General features: G+C 41.5%; 2 long non-coding RNA genes across 2 annotated transcripts in view; one reads left to right on the top strand and one right to left on the bottom strand.

Moving 5' to 3' along the window:
- LOC116157203 (uncharacterized) overlaps positions 1–16,038 on the top strand; it is a 153,974-nt gene that overhangs the window by 83,075 nt on the left and 54,861 nt on the right. The window lies entirely within an intron of this gene.
- The window catches only part of LOC135322774 (uncharacterized), a 37,488-nt gene continuing 32,655 nt past the window's right edge, over positions 11,206–16,038 (bottom strand). The window contains exon 3 of the long non-coding RNA XR_010383609.1: positions 11,206–11,562. This is a non-coding gene — a long non-coding RNA (uncharacterized LOC135322774). The remainder of the gene's footprint in view (positions 11,563–16,038) is intronic.

Below are 16,038 nucleotides of genomic sequence, written 5' to 3'. Positions count from 1 at the left end.
GGGAATATGTTTTGGCATCATGGCCTGTAGATGAGGGTATAAATTCAGGATTTTTCTGTTTAGATGGAAATCAAGGGCAGTGCAGATCTTTGTACCAACAATTCTGTGTTGTATGCCTCTTAAGCCTTAGCCACTGGAGCAGATACAGCTATTTTTCTCCTGATTTAGTTTTCTTAGGCTCCCTGAAAGAGGGAGCTCCAGATAACATCTCGTTTTGAATAGATCAAACAGCCCTGATATGGATGGTGTAAAGCCGTCCTGTGCCTCCACGGTGTCCACCCCTGCAGTAGTGTTAATTGATCTGCCAATAGTCACTCAGATCTCCTTCGTGGGGAAATGCGGGAAATGCAGGCTCTCACTGAAGATGAACTCTTTACTTCTTTCTGGGGTCTATTTTCTAGCTGTCAATTTTGAAGAAAAGAATAGTAATACCTTGCATTGATATGCTTTTTCCAACATATTCAAAGTGCATTTGTACTTAATCAGGCTCTAAGTAGCATTAACCAACAAGGTTGATTTCTTGCTGACACTGCATGGGTTGGCTGGAATATCTGGTCTCTGTCATCCTTACTGGGGGCCACTCTCCAGAATGTGGCTCACCCTCAAGGAAGAAGGAAGGAGGAAGTGGTGAAATGATGCCTGGCTCTCGGTACTTCCACTCAGAAGTGGAAATGCATTCCTTCCATTAGCATTTTATTAGCCAAAGAAAACCACATGGGCACGTATAAACCGAAAGGGTAGGAAGAGGCAATCCTACCACGTGCCCAGGACGAGAATAGGCACATTTGTTAAGGGGCAGTGACTACCAAGGCTTTTTTAAATTATCTAATTTTATTCCTGAATATTCACAGTAACTCTGTTCTGGTCACAGCCAAAAGAAAATTAATTAATGTGTTCTAGATCTTCTAACATAATATTCCCAAGCTTTTAGACTTCATAGACAGACAATTCTTTTAATTGGGGAGGGAGTTGCTTTACATAGGGTTGCCTGTCTCTTATATTGTGAGCTATTGATCATCACCATTGTTTTATGAAAGAAAATTCTGGAATTGTAATACAGTGAGAATTCATAAAATTCTCCATAGTCACCAAAGGTTAGTTCTGCAGATTCATCTACCTTGATGAAAAACTCTCAATATTACCCTTATTTTTTTCTATACCTTCCTGATAACTTGTGTGATCTAGTCTTTGAGAAAAATCTTCTCTGAGGTATTACAGTGCCATATTACAGCATGAATCACATGCACACAAGGAGCTGAAATATTAAATGGGCCAATGAGGTCTAAGGACCGAGGCAAGGTTTTACTAGTTATGCATGTGGAAAGTAGATTGTCAGGTTGAGGGATAAAAATGAATCACTTTGGAGAAGGATTGACTGAACAGGCCAAGATAGATGCTAAAAGGAAAGAGAGGGGGAGTGGGCAAAGGGTTTTGAGCCTTGGTTAAAAGCCTTGACCTTGGGACTTCTCAAAGCCATGTTCAGAGAAGACAACGGAAGTTAGAGGGGAGCATGGTATAGGCCTTGAATTGGAGGTCCTGGGACAGCCAGATGCTTGTCCGAGTCATGAACCTTTAGAGGCTGGTGGCCTCTTGGAGCTTCCACTTCTGTGCCTGTTGACTCTAGACAGTGGTGTCTGCGTGGGGGAGCAGAGGAGTGGAGATGCTGGGATCATAGTGGCCTTCTTGGATCCTGAATATTGCACCCAGAAGACTCTATTCTGTTGATCAGTGCAGGAGGCTGCAGAAAGAGCTCTGTGAGAGGGATGCTTTACTTTGAGGTAAAGCGGGATTCGGCTATTAATTCATCGTGAAAGTGAAGGAAAGACAGGAGCTGAAGATTAATCTGTGGGTTCCGTTTTCAAATCAGAGTTGCTGACACTTGCACACATCAGGAGCATAATGATAAGGATGCCAAGAGAGTCTGATTCATCTGGATAGAGGAAAAAGGAATCTATCAGAGGACAGAGTGTTATCCAATTTTGTAGTCCTTTCCCCTCTCTTAAGAAAAACACTAAGCATTAAGGAACTACCACAAAAGCCTCCTCTTTGCACTTGAAGAGCTCAGTATTTTGCAGAGAACACCATTACAATCATTAGAAGCAATGCCTTAGGCGTTAGAATATGCCCAATAAAATCTAGCTCAGTGGTGGAGCAGTAATTCCGGGAAACGTGGGTTGAGTTAGATAAGTGATCCCTTTGAGAAAATAATCCAAATCACTCCCAGACATGTTAAAGTTTTCTATGAATGGCTATCACACAGAAATGTAAGTTTATAACCACTGAGATAGAACATGTGGAGAAAACATGTATGAAACATCTTTACCTTTAAAAATACAAAGATAATTATTTGTCTTCTCTTAGTGTGTATTTTTCAGCCCTTCTGGTAAGCTACCAAGTTGGTCCAGAGTCTCTGATACAAAGGGTTTCTGAATTCTTGCTCAAGGGACTTGCACATCCAGGTGAAGTGGAAATTTGCAAATGCTCCTGGAATGGGTGAGTGGGAGCCCTGGGCTTTGGTCTGGCTCTGTTCACTGTGGGCCTTTGGGGGCAGTCACTTAACTTCTGTGGGTCTCCACTTTCTCAAGTATAAAATCAGAGGGTTAGGCTGGATAACCTGTAGGATCTGTTCTGGTTCAGTGATTTCATTAGTTTGTAATTCTCAAAATAGAAATATAAAACAGCTCCTGGGGAAACTGAATTTCCATACTGTTCAAGTAAACAACAATGGTTAGACTTTGTACCCATCCCAAATCCTTTCAGAACAGCTTGTGTCTTTTCTTTTCTGTTTGATTACACAGGATCTTTTGGTGTAAATAAAAATTCCTTTTTAAAATTAAGCCTTCCCCTGCTGTCTGATTCATTCACTGATGTTACAGCCCACAGCTTGAGAGATGACATTTCCTTTCATTCTGGTAAAATTGTGATGTCACGAAATTTGAATTGATGCATCCAACTGAATTAAGCAGAAGGAGCATGATAATTACAAACGAGAGTGCTTCCATCCACACACATATGTGTCTAGGTAATCAGCTGTGATGAGAAAGGAAATATAGGCAAGGCACTTGGCAAAAGTTTGCCAGACTGTGGCTTCAGGCAATTGCATTTTTAGATACAGCATCTTGTTTTAGAGATTATAGTGAATGCTTGAATAAAGCCCCAGAAAGAAGTGATTCAGCATTACCTGTGCACTGCGAAGCACCTGAGCTGTCATATCACTTAGCCTTTGGCCCTTGATTTCCAAATTTATTATTTTCAGAGGTGCTCATGTTTCTTAAAATTGGAATTTCTCCTAGTGTAAACAAAAGCAGTTATCTTTACTTCGAAAATCATGATACTGATAGACAGCTTACCTATAGTATCTTTGTGATTCTGACCAGAGAATTAAGAATATTCTGGTTCATGGGTGGTGGATTTGTGTCTCATAAAGATTGTCATTGAGAAATGCATCCTCTCATAGCACCAAGCTGGAAAATATTTACAGTAGTTCAGCTTCATGTGAAAGAGTCAAAGGTAATGTAGGATTTTTTTGTCTTTAGTCTTTGATATGAGCTCTTGGTGACAATGCTGAAATCCAAGGCCATTAAAACAGGAACAGTCTGACACATTGGTGCAGATCTCCAATTTCACCGTAAGAAAGAGGATTGCCCCTTCAGCTGATTGATGTGGCAATCTTTAGAGAACTTTAGAGCAGGACAATCAAACCAAAGTTAGGATGGAAGAGTTAAGTTACATAGCATTTTGCCACTTAAAAGATGCATTTGTAGCCCTGCCACTGTGGGGAGAGAGATGGTTTTATTATTAACGTGCCAAATCAGGCTTACCCACTTCTCAATCTTAAGAGTTACAAGTACACAGCTACTGTTGTAGCCCAGAAATCAATTTTTCCTCTTGATTTCACTATTTCTGAAGCTAGGACAACTTTTCCCCCTATTTTTGAGGCGTGAAACATTGAGTAGATCTTCAGTATCTTCTCTTTTCTTCTTTACTCTTCACCTCTAATCACGTGGCAGTTCCTAGAAATTTGCTCTTTTAAAATTGTATTTCTATCTGTTCTTTCTATCCCTTTGGACAGCTGCCAAGATTAGGCTGGGATGACTTTACACATAGATTATTACCCTGGCCCATCCAGTCATCTTCCTGCTCCCAGAATTTCCCTCATTCAATCCATTTTGTACATCATGGACAGATTAATTTTATTACAGCATCACTTTATGTCAGTCTTCTGCTTTAAAGTCTTCAGTGGCTTCTAATTTTCTACAGACTGAAATTTCAAACTATGGAACCTGGCATTGGAAGATCTCTAAAGCTTTCATTTCTAGTCTCAGTCTGTCACTATTCACTATATCAACCCCAGGCTCCAGCCAATCCAGTGACTAGAAAGTAGAATACATAGATGCTTCCCAAACATATACTGGTTGTTTCTCATCCCCTGGGCTTTAAAAAAAATTGTTTTTGAAATTCCTTTGATCTGTAAAACCATAAAGAAAAGAAAAGAAAAGGAGAAATGTTGAAAAAAGGTAATGAAGTGTCTTGGATGCGATCCTAAAACAGGAAAGGACTTTAGATAAAAATTTAAAAAATCTGAAACAATGATGTGTCAATACTAGACAGCTGTATTATATATTATACTCATGTAGGAAAACAATGGGGAAGCAGTGTGGGGTGGGAGATTTATATGAGAACTCTCTGTACTGTCTTCACAACTTTTCTATTAATTGAAAACTATTCTAAAATAAAAAGATTATTTAAAAAATATAAGAATAGATCAGAGGAACCAAAGCGTGAAAGGCAGAAATAGTCAGGTTCAGTTAGAAGTGAGGTGGTGGGGCCCCTTGGGGAGTGGTGGGGATGTTAGCTGTCCTGACTGTGGTGGTGGTTTCATAGGTGTATACATTGATCACAATTCATCCAATTGTACATCTGGAATATGTGTGGTATATGGTACAGGAACCATATCACAATAGAGGTGTTAAAAAAAAAAAGAAATGAGGTGGTGTGGGCAGGGAGAGAGGGAGGTAGAATACATTGTCTGCCTACTGCACGTCAGAAAACTAAATACAAGGGTTTCTTTCACATTATTTAGTCCAATCATTGATTTGTAATATGATTAGAGGAGAAGAGTCTGAGTTCAGCCTTCTCTCTGAGAGCTGGAGGTAGTTGTGAGGTGCGATGCCAAGATGCCTTGGTGGTTGGCCTTTGTGCTGCCATCTTGAAGGGATGCTCAGATCTTAAAGAAAGGACTTCTGAGTGTGTGTCTGTTTTTGAGGGTAGGAAGCTTACTGACAGATTCTGAGGCTTCCTTGCGGTTCCCTAGGCATCCGGTGACCAGTCCATGTTCCCCTCATCTTGACTAAACTTTAGGCAGGTTTCTTCCTAACTCTAGGCCCATGACCTCCCTTTTCTTATTGCATTTATTTTATAGGAAACTTGCCATTGTAAATTTCTTTGCCCTCTGAAATGTGAGTCTCCTACAGTCCAGGGATGTCTTTCTCAAGGACCTGGAAGCCATCCCTTGGGAATGTCATCATCAGGAAAGAGAGGGCCCTGTCCCCAGTCTCTATGGGAGGTAGGAATCCAGTTTCCGTCAGGGATAGTTAGCAACCTCCTCGCTAAGCCCCCCAGTACTTTTCCACTAGCTTGCCCTGGTGTTTAAAAATCCTCCCACCTTTTGTTTCAGGGGAGTTGAGTTCAGTCTCACTCTCTTATTTCAGTAGTTTTGACTCCAATAGTAATGGTCTCAAGTCAAATCTTCTTGGGGTTTTTAGCACAGGTGCAGGGAAATGTTTCTTTTATGCCAAGGGAGGTCCTGTGTGAGGCCAAGAGAGTGAGGCACAGCCAGGTCTCGGAGTGGAGGTGAGTCGAGATGATGGTTCTAGAGGTTGAGATTACTTTCAGAGGACTGGATGGAAACTTTGGAAAACATTTAAGATGTTTAGAGACTGTAGAATTTTGCTGTCTTGTTGGGGGAATACACAAGCGTTTAATTTTTAAAATATACCTTTTCTCCAGTGCCTTTGCGATCAGCATGCCTGTGTTCCTCTGCTAAACTGTTTGCAGAGATTCTACTAGGATTTCGAGTGGATGTTCACGTGATTCTCATCTGAGACACAGGCCAGTCAGGTGTAATCTGACTTTCAATCCACAGATATCTCTGACACTTCCTTTCTGAACTTTCTGACTTAGGGACAGCACACCCCTAACTGTAATATGGTTGGGAGATTTGTCCTTCCCTTTTGAAACTGCTGATGTCAGAGGTTGGCAAAGTAAGACACGTGGGCCATCACAGCCCCTGCCTGTTTTGTCAGTGAAGTTTTACTGACTCGCTGCCATGTTTACGCATTTTTGTACCGTCTGTAGCTATTTTCACATGTCTCTGGCAGAGTTTAGTAGTTGCGATAAGGTGGTATGGCCCTCAAAGCTTAAAACATTGATTATATATGATCCTTTACAGAAAAACGCCGCCAGCCCTTGGTTTATACCCCCAGTAGGTCAAACTGCATTAATACAGTGTCCTCTTTCTAAGGGAAAATTTTTATTTATTTACTTATCAATCAATACAATTTAAGAAATAGAAGAAAGTGGCATAGCATGATTGTTAATAGAGTGGGTGGTGGAACCAGGTACTCAGCTTGGCTTTGAAAGGTATCTTTGCCATCTGCTAGCTGGATGACAACTCAGCTTGCTAGTAGCCTCTCTGTGCCTCAGTTTCCTCGTCTATAAAACAGAGCTAAGTCCTAAAGGGGGTTAAATGAGTTTATGAATGTAAATACTCACAGCATTATAGTTGGCATCATATGTGTATTAGCCATGGTTATTATTAATAACAGTTTGTCATCATTGTAGTTAGTAGGGGGATTTATAACTATAGTTAGTAGAGGGGAAAGAACCAACTTGGTAATTATTGCCTAAGCAAGCCCGTGACCTACAACAGTGAATGCTCAGGATATCCTGTTCGGGGATGTTTGCTCTTGTCCATTTTATTTTCAATACTGTCCTGTCCCTTCCTGACATCTTACTATTTTGTGCTCCATTTTAGCAGAGACTTTCTCAGTTTGCTGAGAATCAATATTACATACTGTGTTTATGGAAAAAAAATCGTAACAAAGGAATAAATTACTAATGGTGGAATTTCATGCATGAAAATGGCCATGGAGAAGACAGAAATGGTCCCACTTTTCCCTCCCAAATTACAGTACCTTCCTAAAGTTTACATTTCCTTTCAAGTTCATTTGGTAGCATCCCTAACTATCACCTCTTTTTGGCCTACCTGCTAACTCTCCAAATTTGTAGTAAAGGAGCCCTGAATTCAAGATGAACTTCTATTTCCTCAGCTCTAAAAGATGGTACAGCAGCTCCCTCTACTTGCTTCATTGGAGCATTCTCAACATTAACTATGAATGAAATCCAAAGTCTTTCCCAGACCTAACAGGTCTTGTGTGACATGCCTCTGGCTACCTCTAATCCTGTCTTCCCCTCTCCCTCCTGCCTGATTCTCATCATGAGGCCTCTGGGGTGCAATTCCAACAGGCAATCGTGTTTCAGCCTCAGGGCTTTTGCACTTGCTGTTCCTTCTGCCCAAAAGGCTTTTCCCCCAAAAGGTCTCTCCCTAGTTGTCAGTCCCCCCCCCCCCCAAAGACTTCCTTGACCATCCTATATAAATTGTCATCACTTACCACTTTGTAACCTCCTACCCTGCTTTGTTTTCCATCACAGTGCTTGTCATTAGTGGTCTTTTATGTTTACTTATTATTGTCTGCCTTCCCTCCAGAATTCAAGCACCGTGAGGATATGATCTGTGTTTCCTTCACTGCTGTGTTCCCAGTGCTGAGAACTGTGACTGGTGCACGGCAGGCATTCACTATAAACTTGTTGAATAAATGAAAAGACAGGAGGGTTTGCATATTGACTTGCTTTGAGAATCATAAAGCTGGAAAGCAATTTAAGGTATGACGCTGAATAAATTTTGCTTTTTCTGTTTCTTGCCCTTGCTGCAGTTTTGTTTCCCAACCGGCCTCCATCTTGCTGGACCTCCTTCGCTGGCCCCTGGCTTCCTTTCACCAACTTTCTCTCACCAGCTTTCCATCTAAGTTCCAGTCTCCCCTGAAATCTCATTGTTTCTCTCTTGCTTCTTAATCTTTGATCCCCCTGGGGACTGTAGCTCTACCACAGTGTACATCGATGTATCCAAGAGCAGAGCCGTTCTGGAGGTATGAGACAGTGACACAGTGAAATCATAGATAAAGGATCTGAAAAGTCCTGACATCTTGTGAACTGTTATTAACTTATAAACTATCAAATAAGCTTCGAATTCATAAATTCTCTATTGGCTTTGGAGAGCCAGTCTGTAATGGCTAGAAAACATAGTACCTAATTTGCAATAGGGTACCCCCTTTGCATCAGTCATTTCTGACAAGTATGTCAGGACAAGGTTGGGAAAGAATCCCTGGTGGGAAGAGATCCAAGTTGTTCCTATGTTCCTTGATTCCTGATTCTCCTCCCCATCTCTCCGCCCTCTTTGGTTGTTGCAGGATTTAGAGCACGGGGATTTCACCAGCCAGAACCTGGCCTCAGGGACCACACTGATACTCTAACTTGAATTCTTTAGATTTTAAATTAAGACATCCAAAAGGGTGTCTTAATTGGGAACTCAGGAACCCTTAACGGGAACTCAGGAAAAGAAAGAATCTGACAACAACAACAATGAAACAACAAAAAGAAAGAGATGAATTAAGACAGAGAGAGCAGGTGGATAGACCAGTTGAGGTCTTTTTTTTTGGGATCTCATAGGTATTTTATTGAGGTTGGTAACTTGTTTCCCAGGACTATGATTTCTAAGCATTTGGAAAAGAAGTACCACTGTCTAACCTCCTGGGTGGAGCTTCTGAGGAAGAAGGAATTTACATATAGTAGAGAGAGGTTGCTCTGTAGACTGTGTGTGGTTGATTTTGAGTATAACAAGGATCATCTCTCAAATTGTCTCCAATCTTGGCTCCTCAGAAATGGTTGCCAGGCTCATAAGGAGAGAGGCAGTAATCAGAAATGAGTCAGTTTATAGCAGCTGGAAGGATCGAGGATACAGTTTATATCTGCCCACTGCTTTGTAGTAGGTGGCAGTGTGGCTCCAGGGCATGGGGCGATGGAATGAGTGTGGAGGAGGTAACGGGGTATCACACTTCAGTGCAGCCTTTTGGGAGAGTAATTAGGATAAGACCAGCACTGGAATTATTGGGAAATGTCAGTGCTGTAACCCGGGAGCTGTGTGGTCATGACAAGAAGGACAGAGAGCTTCAGAAACTGGCTGGGAAAGATTTACAGGAGCTGGAGCCTCCCTCCCACCCCTTGCCATTGACCCAGTGATAGGGGGAGACCTGTTGCTTCATTTTAATCATTGGGGCTCGTTTATATTTCCAGGTTGAACAAAGAAGTAGGTTTACAGACAAGCTCAGCTTTCTAGGTACATAGGTACCATCTCTGTACCTTCAGTCTGTCTTGTCCTTTGTCCATCTACCCTTTGGCTTCTGACAAAGAGGTCACCCCCAGGTACTACTTGAGGATTCGATACTGTGTGTTAAGCATTGTGCTATCTGCTTTGCTCACTTACTTAATTCTTCCCAAATTCCAGAAACTACAAATCACATGATGCCAGTTCTACCTGCTCAAGTTCAATAGATAGTAAGATGCAGACCTGGGATGTGAGCTTGGTCTGGTCTGGTTACAAAACCTAAGCATTTAACCTCTATCTTATACAGATCTTTGTTTGGGGGTAGATAAAAATAAGAGCAATTTGTACAGGGTTTGGTCCATGGCAGGTTCTTAAAAATATCAAGGGGGGAGTATTTTTTATTATGTAAATAAAACTGGCCCATGCATTCAGAGCCTTCCACGTAGATGTTCACCAGCCTTCTAGAGAGCAGCCACAAATATGGAAGCTGGAAAAGTGTTTCAGACCTAACAGATATTGGTATGGCCTGAATTCATTTCCTAGAGTCAAAAGTCGGTATTCTCTCATGTTAATTGGTCTGGAAACCAGAATTGTGGGTAAAGTTGTTAGTGTGGGGAAGAAATCCAAATTCAGTCAAGTTAAAAAACATCTCTATACAAGCAAGCCGTGAGCCACCTGGGAGTTCTCCAGGCACCCAGCATCATGTTGCTCCCATGCCTCCCTCTCTGCTCTCCCATCCATTGATCCTTCAGGATCCCTGTCTTCTTTCTCCTCCCAGCCTTCCTTCCTGCCATCCATCTCCTATCCTCTTTGACCACAAGTCCAAGACCAGATGGGGAAGGTGATCATGCTGTCTCCCACTCAAGTCCTTGGGGAAGAAGAGCTTTTGCCATCAGCAGTCTCTCCTTCAATTACAGTGGTTGAAGTTTTTATAGGACTTGCTTGATTTTCAGGATCTGAATCCATTCAGCTCTTCTTCCCAAGTAAGATAAATTGTGCAGATTGCAAGGCACCTCACTTTACCTCAACCTCTGAGGGATGCTCAAAAGTCAATTAGAGCCACCAAAGGCAATTACTTCTTAAACAGCCCAGCTTCCTTGAGTTCCCTGTGTCTGTTGGGGCAGGGCGGGGGGAGGAGAGTGGGCAGGCAGGGAGGACTGGCTGCTTTCCCAGCTCCTGCCCTTCCTCAGTCTCCTGTTCACCCAGAGGATTGCTTTGAATAAGCAAGAAGGGATGATTACATTCTTTCCCCTCAGGCAGTGCTCGTAATTCCCCAGCCCCTCCAATTTTAGATTCCCTGGGTGTGCTCAGAGCAATTATAAGTAAAGAAAACACCCAGTGCTCCTGCACTAATAAATTACAGAGTGCTCACCTAATTAATAAGGTAACAGTGCCCTGCCGAATTATAATCATAAGGTAGGAACCATTTAAACAATTCATCCTCAAAGAATAGCAAGAAGGACTGAACTCAGTGAGTGCCATGGGAAGGCATACCTCCGGACCGAAGGCAGGCGTGCGGGGTCCTGACGGGTGATGGAGTGCATGTACGAATGTTTCCAGCAGTGGCCTGGGAATTAATGACTGAGCCTTTCCAAGGACCACAGTGTTTTGGATGATCTCAGGCAAATCATTTAGGCATGCTGAGTCAGGAGGACTCTTATCTCACCGTTTCTGAAATAGTCCCATTAAATGCTGATAATTTTCCTTTTGATGGTGCTGGGGAAAGACTTCCAAATGGCATACTCATTGAGCAGAACAGTGACCAATAATTATAGGGAAATGAAGCTATCTTCTTAAAATATGTTCCTTAACAAGTCTTGGTTAGGAACCAAGATTGCATAAGGTAGCCCTAGACAAAAGCTGTTTTGTTGTGAAGCCCTCCCACTGACGCGTTGTAGGTAATGGCAAGGCTTGAGTTTTCTGTTTCCTTAAAACATCCAGGGGCTGTCCTTCAGTCCAGGAAAAAAGGCTGTGAGGATTGTTGTTTGATTCTAACATTTCTGTATTGAGACTCAGTAATGATGTTAATAAACTGTAAAATGTGCTCCAGAGGTTGCTGGCCGCAGAAGATACCCATCCAAACTTGCGTGCAGTGAGAAGGCTGATTCCATTTCAGATCTCTGCAAATGAGTGAAAAGCAAGGTATCACAGTTTGTAAGGAGAGTGCAGTCATGGAATGATTGTCTTAAGGGGGAGAGGCAATGAATACGTTATATTTCTGATTCCTTATAGGTTCCATCTCTTCTCTTTCTAATGTCTCCCGCTGACCTACATCTGCTTTCTAATCCTCAGTCTCGTCTCTGTGGTTCCGCTTGTATGCTACACTTTGTAGTTGGTGTTGGGTCTTAAGGAACTCTCAGAACAACGCTGTCATCACAAGGAACCCCCTGGGACATACTCTGCTGATACCTAGAATAATCTCACATGAATGATCTATCATGTTAGGTCATGACCCATGCTGGGGATAGCACATGAGGGAGTTGATATCTACTAGAACCGAGCTGGGACTCCCAGAATCTTTGACCAGCTACATATTTGGACCTGTTTCAAGGGAACAGACTCTGGTGACTACTTCATGAAGACTGTAGTCTCCTGGTGAGTCGGGCTGGATCACTCAGAGCTATAAGGACTTCCTTCATTTGGCATTGGTAGGGCCAAAGTGTAAGCAGGAAACAGTGTATCTCTAGAGCAGACCTCAGAATGTAAGCAAGTGCAAGCCTGTCATATCTGTAGATCTGCAGGATCCTACCCATTCCCTCTTCTGTAATTCTCAACACAGAATATCGAGTTCTGATGTTGGTTGAAAGCGGACTCCCTCAACCGTGCAGAGTGATTCATTGGTTTATATGGTTTATAAACCCAAGTGTTAATTTCAGAGCTGAGTTAAGGAGATCCAAGCCTGCCATTGTGCTGGCATAGAATGGCAGGGGTGTAATGCAGTGTAATACCCATCCACTGGGAGATGGCATGAGAGTCGCCTCCCATAACTTAATCTTTAAAGCTACTTATTGGAAGGCTTTTGTTGAAATAGACAGGGTTTCCGCAATTAAATTACCATATGTTAAAAAGGTTTCATTATGGCATGATTCTGTTATTCAAATAGGCAGCAAATAAGCAGTGTGGGCTGCCTGGCGGTAAGCCTACATTACTGAGACCAGCACTCTTTTTAATAGGTAAAAAGAATATTAACCTTTAGATAGCTCTAAAATAACACGCTCTCAAGAATATGCAAATAGAAAGTTGTGTTGCACAACTCCCCATACGTGAGAGAGAGCCGCTGAGAAGACAGCCTGCGGATTATATGGCAGGATGTTGGCTGCTGGAAACTCCACTCTGCTGAGGGAGGGAGAGAGGCAGATACTGGGTAGCTCAAAGCTGTCGGGATTAGTGAGGCTTTGATGCTTTCCTAACACCAGAATGATAGCTGGTCCAGATCTGTCATCTCTATCAGCCTCCATCAGCCAGCCTCCCTATCTCAAATAAGGCATTTATCTTCCAAAAGACTGCTGGACTACAGTGAAACTTAGTGGACCCAGACAAATGGAATGCCTTCTCAGGGGCTTGCCATAATTCTCTGTGTGCAACCCTTTTACGGTTGGCAGGAGCTGTTTTTGTGGACTTTGGGTTGCCAGTCTGAGATGGACTCAGGGATGCTTAAATAAATGCTGACCCAAATTTAAAGTATGATTTTCTGAAATCAGTAGCCTTGCTTGACCAAACGGATCTTTCTTTCTGTGTTTCTGTTTAGAGGTTTTGTCTACTACAACCCACTGGAAAAAGAAAAAAAACAAAGCACCTTCCCAACTTTTCAAATCTGGTTTTATTTTGCACTTTCCATTTGAAAAAGTAGCTGTTGGGAATAATAACTGAAATAAAATTACATCAGACAAATGGTTGTTTCCAACCAAAGTGCCTCAGGAGGTGATCAATAGCATCAGTGCTGGAAAATCAAATATGTTGACATTAATATTACTATTTTTTCCTCTTCCCACTAACGTTTTAGGTTGTCCCTCTAAAGCTTTTATTGTTCAAGGTTAGCAATCTTATTTCTGATGTGTCTTAGTAATTCAGCATTCGTGTTATATAAGCTGTTAATTATTATCTCCTGGATATGTTATATAATTTCATTAGAGTCTGTGTTTGCTTGCACATGCATATATTATTATTTCTTAGTAATAGGAGGTCAGTATATTTTAATATATTAATCTTTTTGTGTTTGCATATGTATATTTTTCTCTGCTCACTAGTAGGCTGCCACTGTATGTATATGTCTATATGTATTTGTTTTATGGTGATATTTGCTGTTAGTTAAAATGTATACATTTTATCTTCAGAGCATAGTGTATTTTTATGCATTTCTTATATAAAAATTATTTATGAAACAAACAACCAAAAAGCACTAGCAAATATCCAGCTGAACTGCCTTGTCCACAGCCATTGGCAACACTAGTCTCCATCGTGAGAATTCTTGCCTAGAATGACTTGGTTGCTGTCATGGGCTTAGAACTTGTTTTAATCATGGTGATATTCTGCCTCTGCTTGGCACAACTTGTATCAGTGGTATGTTCACCTATTTGAAAAAGCTTCATAAGTTCAGATTTTTTTTTTGATCCAGCAGGGAGAGCTTTTTAATATAAATTAAACATATGTATTATATTTCAGGCACATAAAATCTGGTTATAAAATGAAACCTTCTTGTGCCTTTCCACCTCTTCTCAGGCTCCTCAGCCCCTAAGTTTACTCCCTCAGAAGTAACTGCCTCCAGCCATTTCCCCACAACTCTGGGCAGAGGTACTAACTGTTGTGGTGTTGCCCCACATATGTACGTATACAGATGATGGAAACATTATGCTGTGCACCAGAAATTGACACAACATTGTAAACTGACTATCCTTCAATAAAAAAAAATACTTTTTTTTTTTGAAAAAGAGATCAGCTCTCTGAAGAAACTAAACCCACCACTGGGGAGGACCGAAGCTGACGTGCCCACTGTTCCCATTTCTATTAGTAATTCTTCTGGCAATTTCTCTTTCTTCATGCAGTTATCTGTAAAACTCTGAACGCTATGCTTTTATATCTCAATTCCTTGATTGACTGAATTCAGACAGTATCTATTGCCACCATGTTGTGAAAGAGGAGGAATAGCGCATCCTTACAGAAGCCTGTGTCTTTCTCTCCTTTTACACCTATTAGTTTGTTACTCATTTATTATTTTTAGATCTTCTACTGGCTACCTTAATGATTTCAAGTAATAAATTGAACCTCTATTTCTTGATATATCCAATGTCAGTGATATCTCTTGATTCCTTTTTACATAAGACAGGATTTATATTTTTCTTTCCACAACTTCTAATGGCTAGATTGTATTAATTATTTTTACATTATAGAGTTTTACCTTTCAACTTTATGAGGCTTTATTTTAGGCATAGATTTTTTTTTTTTAAGCTTAGTGAGTTCTTTCAAATTAGACTTTGTCCCCCTCCAGTGTTGGGAAATTTTATTTTATTTTCTGAAAATTATTATCACTCTTCCATGTTTTCTAGTTTCTCTTTCTGGCACTTTGATGAGATGAATATTTGATATCTTGAAGGTTTGGGGAGATGGCCTCACCTTTATCTTCCATGTCTTCCACTAAATTGTTCATTCTGATGATCCAAATTTTCATTTACAGTTCTCTCAGATGTCTATTGTTAACAGTATCCTCTTCTAATTTGTGGTTAGATTATCTTTTCCAATCTCTCTAAGTTTACTAGTTATATTTAAAAAGTTATCTTTTCTTTCCTAAATTATCTCTATTTCCTCTGGGATGATTTTTCTGGCGTGTTTACCTTTATCTTTTTCTGCAATGTCTGGAGTTTCCTGACTGTTAACATTACTGTCTTCAGTACTAGGTGGATGGCCAGGGTTTCTTCTGGCATCGTGTGGGTGCGCTTCCCCAAGAAGGCTGTTCTGACAAAGCGGTGGCTGTGAATTTAGCATCTGTGAGCCAGGTATGTCAGCCTCAGTCCTTCCCAGGTGACTTACTCAGGTTCTTCTGAGAGCTGATCTCCTGCTACCCTTGGGGGGCCAACACCACTACTGCTGGCATCTCTGCACAGAGCGATTTGGGGACAAGTGTGCTGGGCAGACTTGTGTGGCTGAAAAACTGGTCTCTGTGCCCCAGTAGCTGAATTGAGGCTCAGAGACAGAGTTTGGGGAGAATCAGAAAAGAACAGCTTTATTGCTTTGCCAGGCAAAGGGGAGTCATGGCAGGCTAATGCCTTAGAGACTGCGAACCCCTCTTAGGGTTGGTGTCCTGAGGTTTTATAGAAAAACTGGATGGAACAGAAAGGTGACAATAATCAGAGCATTTTCCTGGGTGCTGTGTTCTTCTTAATCTTGATGAATTCACCTGGTGTCACGGAGAAACTCCAGAGTCTGTTCATTCTTCTGAGGCTCTCAGCCCATGACCACCTTCCTAGAACACAGCTTCTGGGTTAAAGGATAAGCTGTTCTGGGTAAAGAATGTATAGAGAGTGGAGAGTGTAATGGAAAGGTTGGGGGCTGTTTTGCACAAAAGCAACTGAGCAGGTGAAGCAGAGACGGAGGTTTGCCAG

The sequence above is a fragment of the Camelus dromedarius genome, chromosome 13 (genome assembly GCF_036321535.1).
Source record: "Camelus dromedarius isolate mCamDro1 chromosome 13, mCamDro1.pat, whole genome shotgun sequence".
Taxonomy (NCBI): domain Eukaryota; kingdom Metazoa; phylum Chordata; class Mammalia; order Artiodactyla; family Camelidae; genus Camelus; species Camelus dromedarius.
Note: the sequence above shows the minus strand (reverse complement) of the source record. Positions and strands in the feature narration are given on the sequence as shown.